Consider the following 11,353-nt stretch of genomic DNA (forward strand, 5'->3'; position numbering starts at 1 on the left):
GGATTTCTGTTTCTAGGCTGTGTCTGTGTTGGGACCATAAATTCTTTAGGTACCACTGTAGTTTTCTCATATGTAGTCTGGCAAATGGGACCAAGATTATGCATGATGCCATGAAGCCCAAGGCCTGCAGTACTTTTCTTGCTGTTAACTTGTTCAGTTTTGTTAGTGCCAAGAAGTAAAGAGGGAGTTCTTTTGTTTTTCTGTAGTCAGGAATGCCATTTGTTTTACTGTGTCCAATTCAGCCCAAGAATGTCCTTGTTTGGGATGGTATCAGCCTTGACTTTTGTAAATTGACTGTGTATCCCAGTGCTTGTAGCAAGTAAATGACCCTTTGTAAATCTGTTGTCAGCTTGCTTTTGTTGTCCCCTTGTAGCAGGCAGTCGTCCAGGTATGGGTAAATTTGAATTCCTGTAGTCTGCAATGGGCGATTACTGATGCCAGGCATTTTGTGAATACTCTGGGCAGTAGATAAGCCAAAGGGCAATGCTGAGAATTGATAGTGCTCTGATCCTGCAAGAAATCTGAGGTATCTTCTGCAGATTGGTCGAATGGGGACGTGCAGGTATGCCTCCTTGAGATCTAGAGTTACCAGCCAAGACTCCTTGCCCAGCATGGGAAGAAGTTGCTGTAGGGTCAGCATTTTGAATTTTGGGACAATGATGTATGTATTTAAGGTGGACAGGTCGAGGATTGGTCTCCAACTTTTTTCCTTTCTTGGAACTAGGAATAGTCTGGAGTAGAACCCCTTTCCTTGCTCTGCTGTTGGCACTCTTTCCACAGCTCTCATGTTTGCTAACTCCATTATCTGTTGTAGTGCCTCTGTTTTTGATTTGGAGGTAGATTTGGCATTCCTCTTTTGACTGGTAAAGTGTGGAAGTGAAACCGGTAACCTTGATCTATGGTTTGTAAAATCCACTTGTCTTTTGTTATGTAGTGCCAGTTCTTTGAAAATAAGGTTAACTTTCCGCCTAGAGGAGCTGCTATTTGTTCCCTGGTAGGCGGATTTAGGTTAAGTCACTGTGGTTGTGCTGATGTAGTGGCAGTGGTTGTGTCTGTGCCACAGTTGTTACCTTGCCACTGCCGCCCTCTGTAGGCACCTCCTCTGGATTGGTTTCTGCCTCTGGAACGCCTATTCCTGCCCCTTTGAAATTTTGTGGAGTCAGGAAAGGACCAATTTTGGAAGGCCAGTTCCTGCTAAACCTTGGGGTTGAACCTGCAAGAAATCTTTAACCGCTTGAACAGATTTTGCCTTTTCTTCCATTTTCTTCATAACCTGCTGGGCAGGTGTACCAAACAAACTTGTCTTATCCATAGGAGCATCTAGCAACTTAGCTTTAACATGATCCGTAAAGCTTGCTCCTTTAGCCATGCATGCCTTCTTATCACTGTGCCAGTCATGGCTGATCTAAATGAAGCCTCCAGTGCATTATAGCCACATTTTAAGGAATGGTTGCTAACCTGTTGTATGTTATTTACCATTTCTAATACATATTTCTTATCAAGAGATTCATCAGTGGTTAGTTTTTAGTTAACTGATCAAGCATAAACTCTTGGTATTGTATCATGTGAAACAGACAGATAAAAGCTCAAACTGAAAGAGTAACTGAAGTGTAGAACTTATTACCCCATCTGTCTAATGACCTTGCTTCCCTTTCAGAAGGAATAGGGTTTTAGCTATGGTCGCTACTGCCTTGGGACCCTGGGATATAGTTTTGGGGTCTGCAAGTGGGGCCTTGTAAAGGTGGTGATGAGTATCTGGCACCCTGTAAAATCTGTCTGGTTTGGCAGGGGCTGGGGTAAAGAATCTGGAGCGAGCAGACATCATTGAAAGCATCATCCACCACAGAGAGAACAGGAGGTATAGCTAAGGGCCTGTGCTGTGGGAGGTGCAGAAAGGTCCTAAGTCTTTTTCTGGAGTCTGAAAATCCTGTTGCTGCCATTGGAACTGCTCTCGCATGGCATGTAAGGTTTCCCCAAAGGAGAATTCTTCTGGTGGGAAGCAGCTGGAATGGATTCTTCAGCATCAGAATCTTCAAAATTGGAGAAAGGAGCCTCTGGCTGGTCAGTTATGTCTGATTAGTCAGCAGAATCATCAGAGGACACTGGCTCAGGGGCTCTGCCCTAGGTCTCTTCTCTGGGGCTGAGAGGCCCTGTCTGGGTGAGATTGAGATCCTCTAATTAATGAAATTAAATCTTCTGCCAAAGTAAGCATTTGAGAACTAGAAGAGGGCCTGGTTGTGGGGGTTTAACAGGCACTGTCTTAGTAGTCTTGGCTGCTTTAGCCCTGGCGAAGGCCTTAATGGACATGGCTGCTGGAGGCCTAGCAGCACCACGTGCTGGGGTAGAGACATCCAAGGGAATGGTGTCTGATAAGTCAGTGGCAACCACCGTAGTGGATAAAATTTCTGAGGCCGATTCAAGAGTGGTAGCAGGGGCCTCAGTTGTAGAGATAGGTTCAGCTGTACTTTGATCAGTTTTCTCGGTTTCGCCGAAACCGAGACACTCGGTTTGCTTAACCATGGTTTCGGCCGAAACCGCGGACCGCGAGTGTCGGTCTTATCTTTGCGTTTTGGCAGATTGGGTAGTCGGAGGATCCGACGGCATAATGTACGCAAAATCAGGACCGAAAAACTGTTCTGCAAACTCCGACCGACGCCTAACAGCACGTCGGTTGAAAGAAGCACAGGCCGAACAGGCTGCTACGCCGTGGGCTGGGCCTAAACAAGGCAGACAATAAGAGTGGAAATCTTTATGAGGTATTTGTTTCCCACAGGTTAAACAATTATTAACTTTTTCTGACATCGGCTGAGGCAAGAAAGAGTCCCCAACGGGGTACTTAGCTTTAGAAGTCTTCAAGGTAGTATTCGGTAGAAGTAATCTCTGGATCCGACCGACCGGCACTTGCGAACAGCTTCTGCTTCGGGCGCCACGCGGCAAGAAAGACTGAGGAAAATGGCGTCGGCTGATGCTTTTATACCCGAAGACCAACAGAGATGACGTCGGGTGAAGTGCGACATCAGCCGAAGCCGGACCCGGACTTTGGAATCCGGCCGACTGAAGGGCTGCCTGACGACAGGACAACCCAGTTGTTATGACTGCAGATGCATCCATGAAGGACATCCAAATTTGCCAAGGCCAATATGGCGCAATGAGGATTATCTTGCTCTTCAACCGGCAGGCTTTCTTCAGGAACTGGGGAATGAGAGGGAGAGGGAGAGGGGGAAAGGCATAAAGCAGACCTGAGGACCAATCAGGGCGAAGTAATTGCTGCACTTGTAGTTGGTTGGGGATGCAAAAAGGTTGCAGCAAGGGGAAACTCCAGTGGTTGAAAATCTCCGCCACTGTAAGACGATTCAGAGACCACTCATGTGGTTGCAGAATGCACCTGCTCAATCTGTCTGCTATCACGTTGGAACTCCCGGGAATGTGCGTTGCTAAGAGAAAGCGGTTCGTAGCCAATGCCCATTGCCGTATCCTCATGGCCTCCCGACAAAGTGGGTAGGATTTGGTTCCGCCTTGTTTGTTGATGTACCAGACTACAGCCATGTTGTCTGATTGTATTGCAATAGTCCCTGATGGAAGGAGGAGATGAAATGCTTGCAACACTAGAAGCACCGCCCTCAGTTCTAGGATATTTATATGCAGATGAGCCTCTAGGTCAGACCATGTGCCTTGGATTGTCTTCCCCTGAAAAAGCTCCCCCCACCCCATCAGGGAGGCATCCGTGGTCACTGTGGCTTTGGGCTGTTAGAGTGTAAGGGGCGAGACCATTGTGACGGGTTCTGAGACATCCTCCAAATCAAGTCTTGTTTGCATCTGAGTCACCCGAATCTGGGATGAGAGAGAAAACTGAAAAGGGTACCACTCGGTGAGTAGTAACCACCGTAAAAGCCTCATGTGAAACCTCGCAAGGGGGACAATGCTGATGGAAGCTGCCATGGAACCCAACAACTGGAGAACAGAATGTGCTGTCGATCTTTCCCTTGAAAGGATGGGTATGAGTTGTTGTTTTATCCTTAAGATTCTGTGCTCTGGAATCGATGCCATGCAGTTCCTTGTATCCAACAGAACCCCAATGAATTCTATGGATTGGGATGGGGATAGGTTGGATTGCCAGTTTACAGTTATACCTAACTTTTCTGCAGTCTGAAGAGAGTATGCTAAGGCTTTTTCCAATAGATGTCTGGTGGGGGCAGTGATGAGCCAGTTGTCTAGGTATGGAAACACCCGGAATCCTTGCAGTCGCAGGTGAGTTGTAACAACTGCCATGCACTTGGTGAACACTCTGGGGGCTGTAGAGAACCCGAAGGGCAGTACTCGGAACTGGTAATGACTGGCTCCTGCACGGAAGCGAAGGAATCTTCTTGATGGTCTGTCCACCTTTATGTGGTAGCACGCATCTTGAAAATCTATAGAGCACATCCAATCGCCTGCCTCCAAGTGTGGGAGGAGAGGACAGACTGCATTGCGACCATCCGGAATTTCTGTACTGCTACGAATTTGTTTAGCAAATGAGATCCGAAATTGGTCTCCAGTCCCCAGACTTTTTTGGCACTAAAAATAATCTTGAGTAGAATCCGGATCCTATCTGGTCTGGTGGGACTATTTGGATGACTCTTTTCTTAGCAGCTTTGAAATCCCTAATGCTGCTTCTACCCTTTGACTGGGCGAAATGTCAGGTAAGCTCCTTAGTGGAGTGTGACAAAGATCGAAAGGAATATGATAACCTCTGTTTATTATCTCTCGTACCCAAGAATCTGTGATAATGGTTAGCCAGGCAGATGGGTACAAACAGAAACAACCCCCAACCGCTTCCAGAGGAAAGCAGTTGGGCCGCTCTTCAGGAGCGCTGGTAGGACTGGCCAGAGAATCAATCTCTGGAACCCTGGTTACACGGACCTCCTCTGCCCTGAAAGGGGCATCTTCCATATGAGTTCCCCCCTCTGCCTCTAGGGGAAAACTCAGCTCATGTGTCATGAAAAGTACCCCGAGACTTTTTGTGCCACATCTTCCCACTCTTCTGGTTTCTGGAGAAAGCCCGTTGAGGGGAAGAATAGCGGACACCCACGGCAGAAATGGTCTTACCGTCCTGTTCACACCTAGCCAGTGTGTCTTTAACCTTGGGTCCAAACAACGAAGAGGCTTCAATGGGAGCGTTCAGAAAGGAAGCCTTGAAAGGTTCAGCGAAATCACACAAGTGCATCCAGGCATGCCGTCTCATGACTATGCCTGCACCCACTGCTCCTTCTGATGAGTGAGAAATCAGATGCATGGAGGAGTTAGAAATTGATTCAAGGGTGGCTAACTCTGAGGCCACTTTGTCCTGGACCTCATCAGACAGCTCCAGCCAAGGTTTCAGAGAGCTCAGAAATTAAGTCTCTTTGCAGCCTAGTAAAATATGCCATATAATTCAGGGACCTGACTGCAAAAGTCACCGATGCAAAAGTACGCTTCCCTAATCTGTCCAGCGCCCAGGACTCTTTGTTGGGTGGGTGGACAGTCTGGCTTTCTCCTACCACATCCTTCTTTGTTGTGGCCGCCGCCACCACCAAGGCATTTACAGGAAGACCTTTAGACCAGTGAGGCTCACTATCTGGAGGGGACAGGATTTTATCTGATCTGAGGGGAATAGCTTAAACGGCATCAGGAGCCTTCCATGCATGCTGCATGATGAGCCGGACAAGGTCGTCGGCAGGTGGAGTAAACCAACAGGTAGGGGGCTGGGCACGAAAGGCCTGCAAGAACACAGACTCTTCAGAGGTCGGGTTAGAGGGCCGCCAATCACCTCTCTGCTCAAGTATTTCGAGGATATCTCCAAAGGATATCTCAGAGGGTGACCGAGGGGACCCTTCCGCATCATCAAAGTCTGTCTTCCATGAGGGACTCTTCTGGGGAGTCCATGTGCTTCCTCTTACACAAACTCTTGCGATTAAACTTCCTCAGGGGGAGAATCTGGAGAAGACAGTGCAAAAGGGGCCTCCAGTGGGAGTGTGTCCTAAGGCCCTTGTACCCGATGTCCGCCAGAGGTGTCTTGTGTAAACTGCGGTCCAGAGGAGGATGGGGGCACTGATAGCACAGGATCGCCAACAGACAGATGGGGGCACTGATAGCACAGGATCTCCAACAGACACAAGAGCCTTCTCCATAAGTTGGAAGGCTGGTTCACCCAAGGAGGTCACACCTCACTCAAGCAAATCAGCCCGCCGACTCAAGAGTCCCTGGATGGCTGTGAAAAACAGGGGTACGTACATCACAGCTAGCATCCAAAGCAGTGACTGGAGTGACAAGTCTCTCCTGTCACAAAGGCAATTGCGACTCCTTAGTGAGGTCCGTCAAAGGAACCGAAGTGAGAGAAGTCTGTGCCACAGCAGGGGTCTTCAAAGGCAATGATGGAGGAGAATAAGTAGGAGCCCTTGGAGAAGGGTGATCACCTCCAAAGGAAGCGTAGTTCCTGGAGGGTTGGATACCTCTGGCCAAAAGAAATTGAGCCACAAGGTGCACCACATCATGTTCCGAGAGACTTCTACTAGATCTCATAGACATAGCTGAAGGGGAGTCAGGTCTAGCCAAGGATGCAGGAAACTTGGTGCCCACAAAGGGGTCTTTGGACGGTGCTAAAATAGGAGTCTGCACCGAAAAAAAAACGGAGTCGTTAAGGCTTGTACTACTGGTGTCTGCACACAGGAGATCCTCAGTGCGGAAGTTAAGGTCTGCACCGACGAGGTTGGTGCTGAAGTGGTAGTTAGCACTATGGCAGGTGCTGAAAGAGTCTGTGCAGAAAACGAGGTGGTCGGTACCACAAGAATAGTCGGCGCTGTGAAAATAGTCAGAGTCAAAGCAGAAGCAGGCGTCGGAGCAGTCAGACACGCTGGAAAGTTCTGCATCGAGGAAAACGTCGGTGCTGGTAAGGTAGTCTGAACAGAGGGGCCCCTCAGTTGCGATTAAGTATAGGGCACAAAACTCGGTGCCGAAGATCTAGGCACCGAAAGCCTTGGGGCCGAGGAAGTCAAATCCGAACTAGAAAGTCTGGCCTTCTTAGATCTCTGTTCCTGGTTGTCTCCAGCAGAAGACTACGGGAGAGACTTGGCCTTCTTGTGCTCATCTCTTTTCTTATGGGAACTAGGAGGGGTTAAAGCCTCCGACCCAGAAATAGCCTCTGAAAAGGAAGATTTAAGTAGTCCCTTTAAAATCAATTTTTCCTTTCCACCAAAGTTCCGTTAGAAAAATTAGCACAAATCCCGCAAGGCGGGTCAACAGTCAAATGACGCACACCCAAACAGTAAACACAAAGCATGTGCATCTGAAATAGGCAATTTATGCCCACAATCCACACATCTTTTAAATCCCGGACCACCTTTTTTCTCTGCCATGACAGGAGGAAGGAAGAAAGAAGGTACCAACAATGGTACGAGAAATGCACGAAGGTAAAGCAGGAAAGATTTTTACCAGCGATGGTAAAGAAGTTACCTCACAGTAAGAAGAAAGAAGGTCTAGAAAAAAAAGAGTTGCTAGATGCGACAGGGTAAGAGATAACTATTTAACAAAATTAGAATGAAGAATAACTGCAATACGATAATGTATTATCAAAGAAGTTTACTTGGCTCAAGAGAAGTAGCTTGACATGACTGAATGGCGATGCAGCAAATAAAATCTGGGGTAACAGGGAGAGGGTAACTGTGTGTAAGAATTTAGCTCGAGAGTTTGTGGAGTCATGAGCTTGGAAGATGGCCGGCTCGGTTCCGAGGTTGGAACTGATAACCCAGGTGTAATGACTGAACAAGGTTCAACAATATCAGATTGTTGTTTACACATTTCACACAGCAAGAAACATGGCAATCTTTGGTGGCTTACTAACATGTGAACCTCTAAGCCCTTGCAGCAAGAGATTTTGTTTCCTTTTGATACATTTTCCCTGTTGAGAAAGTCTGCAAAGCCACAAGGTTTTAATATAACCCCTCACTTCAGCATCTTGCCCTTCCTATTATACCATTATACAATTCAGAAGGGATTACGATGAACGTATTCTTTCCATTCATTAGCATCCATAGCACAACCAGGTACCCCTCTGGGCATGTGTTTTTCGCCCAGGTTTTACACCTCAATGGTGTACACTTAGTTGAATTTGATTAAATTCCAAATGTCAGTTATCTACGCTATGTGGAAACTACCACAATTATACCAGTGACTGCACCCCTACCATATCTTTGTTGTCAGCAATGAAAATACTACAAAGTTCAGTGGGATTCTATACAATGTCTCCTTCCAGACTTCACCCATTCACCCTCTTTTTGTCAAGCCAGTTTGTTACCCACTGCACCAATATGAATTACACACACATTGTTTCATATGAGCAACACTTTCCTCTAAAGATTGGCAAGACTGATTTTAAAATCTTTTGAGAAGTCCAGCTAAACTGTAGCCATAAGCTTCACTAATGTATGCTAGTGACAATACTATTAAGTTTTCTGCAACTGATTGCTTAATTGCAACAACTGAGTAGAGAGCATTTTATACTCCTGTTTCAGTGTTTGCAATACCAAACTTTTTTTCGCTGGCATATAGTTCTGTGTTCCATAACATACCTGAAAAGTTGTTGTACTCCACTTGGACTGATGTCTTTCTCACTACCTTGACCACCTTGTTACTATCTTTCTTACACACTTTTTGGTCATAATATCCTACAGCCATCACCCTAATATCAGTGACTTGTCAATATGACTTGAGGGATAAATAGGACTGATGAAATAAGACAGGAAGGGATGCAGCTGTACGATCAATGTAAAAGACTGATGAAGCAGGACAGTATATAACAGTTACAAGGACAACTAACAAACACCAAATGGATATGCACACAACTAATTTAAACAGATGTAAATGAATATATGCATATTATATACCTATACACGTGCACACAAATATAAGATGCTGACAGCTGGTTGAGAGTTACAAACTGAAAAAAAACACAGTACAGCTGATTACATGTACTAGCTTTTTTTTTTCTTTCGGTGCAAGACTGCAGAACAATGGGGAATTAGGAATTCACCATTTTCCCACTGCACTGCAATATTGATGTTGGTATAAATAATTAGCAGGAGCTGGAGGGTGGTTGTTTTTTTGATTGGCTGGTGATCAACCAAATGCATTTAATCAGCAGTTCGAAGAGGTTATTTGTCAACATATGGTCTTCTTTCGGCTTTTCCCAGTTAGGGGTCACCACAGCGGAACTCCGGTCCGCTAATGATTGGCAGTGGATTTTTATGGTGCCAAGTTGACAGCCCGACGCCCAACCTTCAAAGAAGACATACCCATTCACGCATGCACCTACCTGCATGTCTTTAACATCACTCGACTGCGGGGAGGACATGCAGACTCCACACAGAAGGTGCTCCAGCCGAGGTCAACATATGGTTATACACCTATATATGAACACATACATACACAAAACCATTGGTCTGAATCCTTCTACCAGCAATGTGCAGTGCCAACTGATTTACAACTTCATGCCACTGATAACTATACAAACAGTATTCCACCACTAACACAAATTATCTCAAAGCCCATAGCAATAAAAAGCATTATTGTTTTACTGCTAAAGCTTAAATTGTCACAAACCAACATTCCATTTGGCTACAGTGTCCCATCAACAATACTGATACCTTAATACCCCACAGTGGTGAATAAGTTATAAGGAGTGCACAGTAAAAACATATTTCCCATGTATAGATCAGGCAATGTGGCACCTATAAATGTGGAAATAACTGTCAGAGAACTCCAACAGACACTCAGAACTGCTGTACCTTGCATACATCTCATTCATTTTCCTGGGTGAGCAATCTGTGACAAACCAGCACATACTAAAGCGTTTTCCCTTGCAAATGCAGTAGTTAAAGAAAATGTAAAAAAAAAAAAAAAAAACTAGGATAGCACTACAAAGGTGCAATTACAACAAGCAGTGGGAGGGTCTGTAAAGAATCATGGAGCTCTACACGTCTTGACTAAGTCAAGTAACGGCAGAAGTTTTAAAATGTACCGACAGTAGTTATGCAGACATGGGGGAGGGAGAAGAGACTCAAATAGTGGAGAGGAATTTCAGTGGACCACGATACTAAAACAATGCTAGACAGCTACCACGCTATTCAAAACCAGCATAAGAGCAAACTGGTTAGAGGTAGTTTCTCTACCATTTGGAAACAGAAAACCCACAGGAAGGCACTAGTAATACATCCAGATAACAGTCATGCAATCATAAAAACTGCTGACAGTGAGTTGGTATGTGGTCAAGGACATCAGTACATACTACATTCATGTCCTCCTAGAAAGAAGTAAAATTACTGACAAATGCAAGACATCTACCTAAAAAATGCCTCCTCTCCACTTAACTCAGGAAGCTACAAATCGCAATCATGCCAAATTGCTGCATATACACTCAAATGAGAAAACAGTCTATGCATTGTGTTTTGAGGAAACATATAGCAGGCATGCCTGAATTTAGCAGGAATTGATAATGTGCACTTTTACTACAGAGGCTTTGCTGCTATAGTGCTGTGTTCACCATAAAAGCCACAGACTCCAGATGACAACATTCTAATCATAAACCCACAGGAAAACCTGCAGGAGTTATAATCCCTGGTAATGTTAATGGAGAACTCACTCCCTAGGGAGAACATCTAGAAACAATTGCACTGGCCCTACTCTTTATATACTTGGCAAGGAACACGTATGCTTTGACAAATAAGAATCCTTAAATGTGTTGTCTGCTAACAAACACACTCGTCACAATCCCATAGCCATAATATGATCTCCTACAGCAAAGTATTGCCTTGTACTTTTTGCAGAATAAAGGTATCGTGGGACTGTAAATCTGTCTTGGTAGATCAACTGTATTCAGGCTACAGAGATGTTTGCCCTGTCTTGATACGATCACAAAATATGGTTAGAGTTCTTCTGTGCTTTGTTGTGACAACTCTATGAAACTGGTTACCCACCTCAAATCAGTGAAATTCGGAACCATTTGGCCTAACAAGTCTTAGCAGAAGACAAGAGCAGTTTTTTATCTGTGTGGAAAGATATGACTCTAGGTATAAAAGACTTAAACTGTCAAGCAAACATCCATGCAGTGAAGGGGATTACTTAGCATTGTTTGCATAGTACAAAAAGAAAATTGGTAGGTTTATGGGCCATCTCAAATGAGACTCTTTAACCCCCTTTGGCAAATAAAGAAAAAGAAGTTATGTACTCACCATAACGTTCCATCGGAGTAGGTACTTCATTTGTCTGCAACCTGTGGGTATCAGATCCGACCTTGGATCTGAGCCGGCAGCTTCACAAGCTAAAAGATCTGAGCTCCTAGCTC

The sequence above is a fragment of the Protopterus annectens genome, chromosome 14.part0 (assembly GCF_019279795.1).
Source record: "Protopterus annectens isolate FY-2018-M chromosome 14.part0, PAN1.0, whole genome shotgun sequence".
In the NCBI taxonomy this organism is placed as follows: Eukaryota; Metazoa; Chordata; order Ceratodontiformes; family Protopteridae; genus Protopterus; species Protopterus annectens.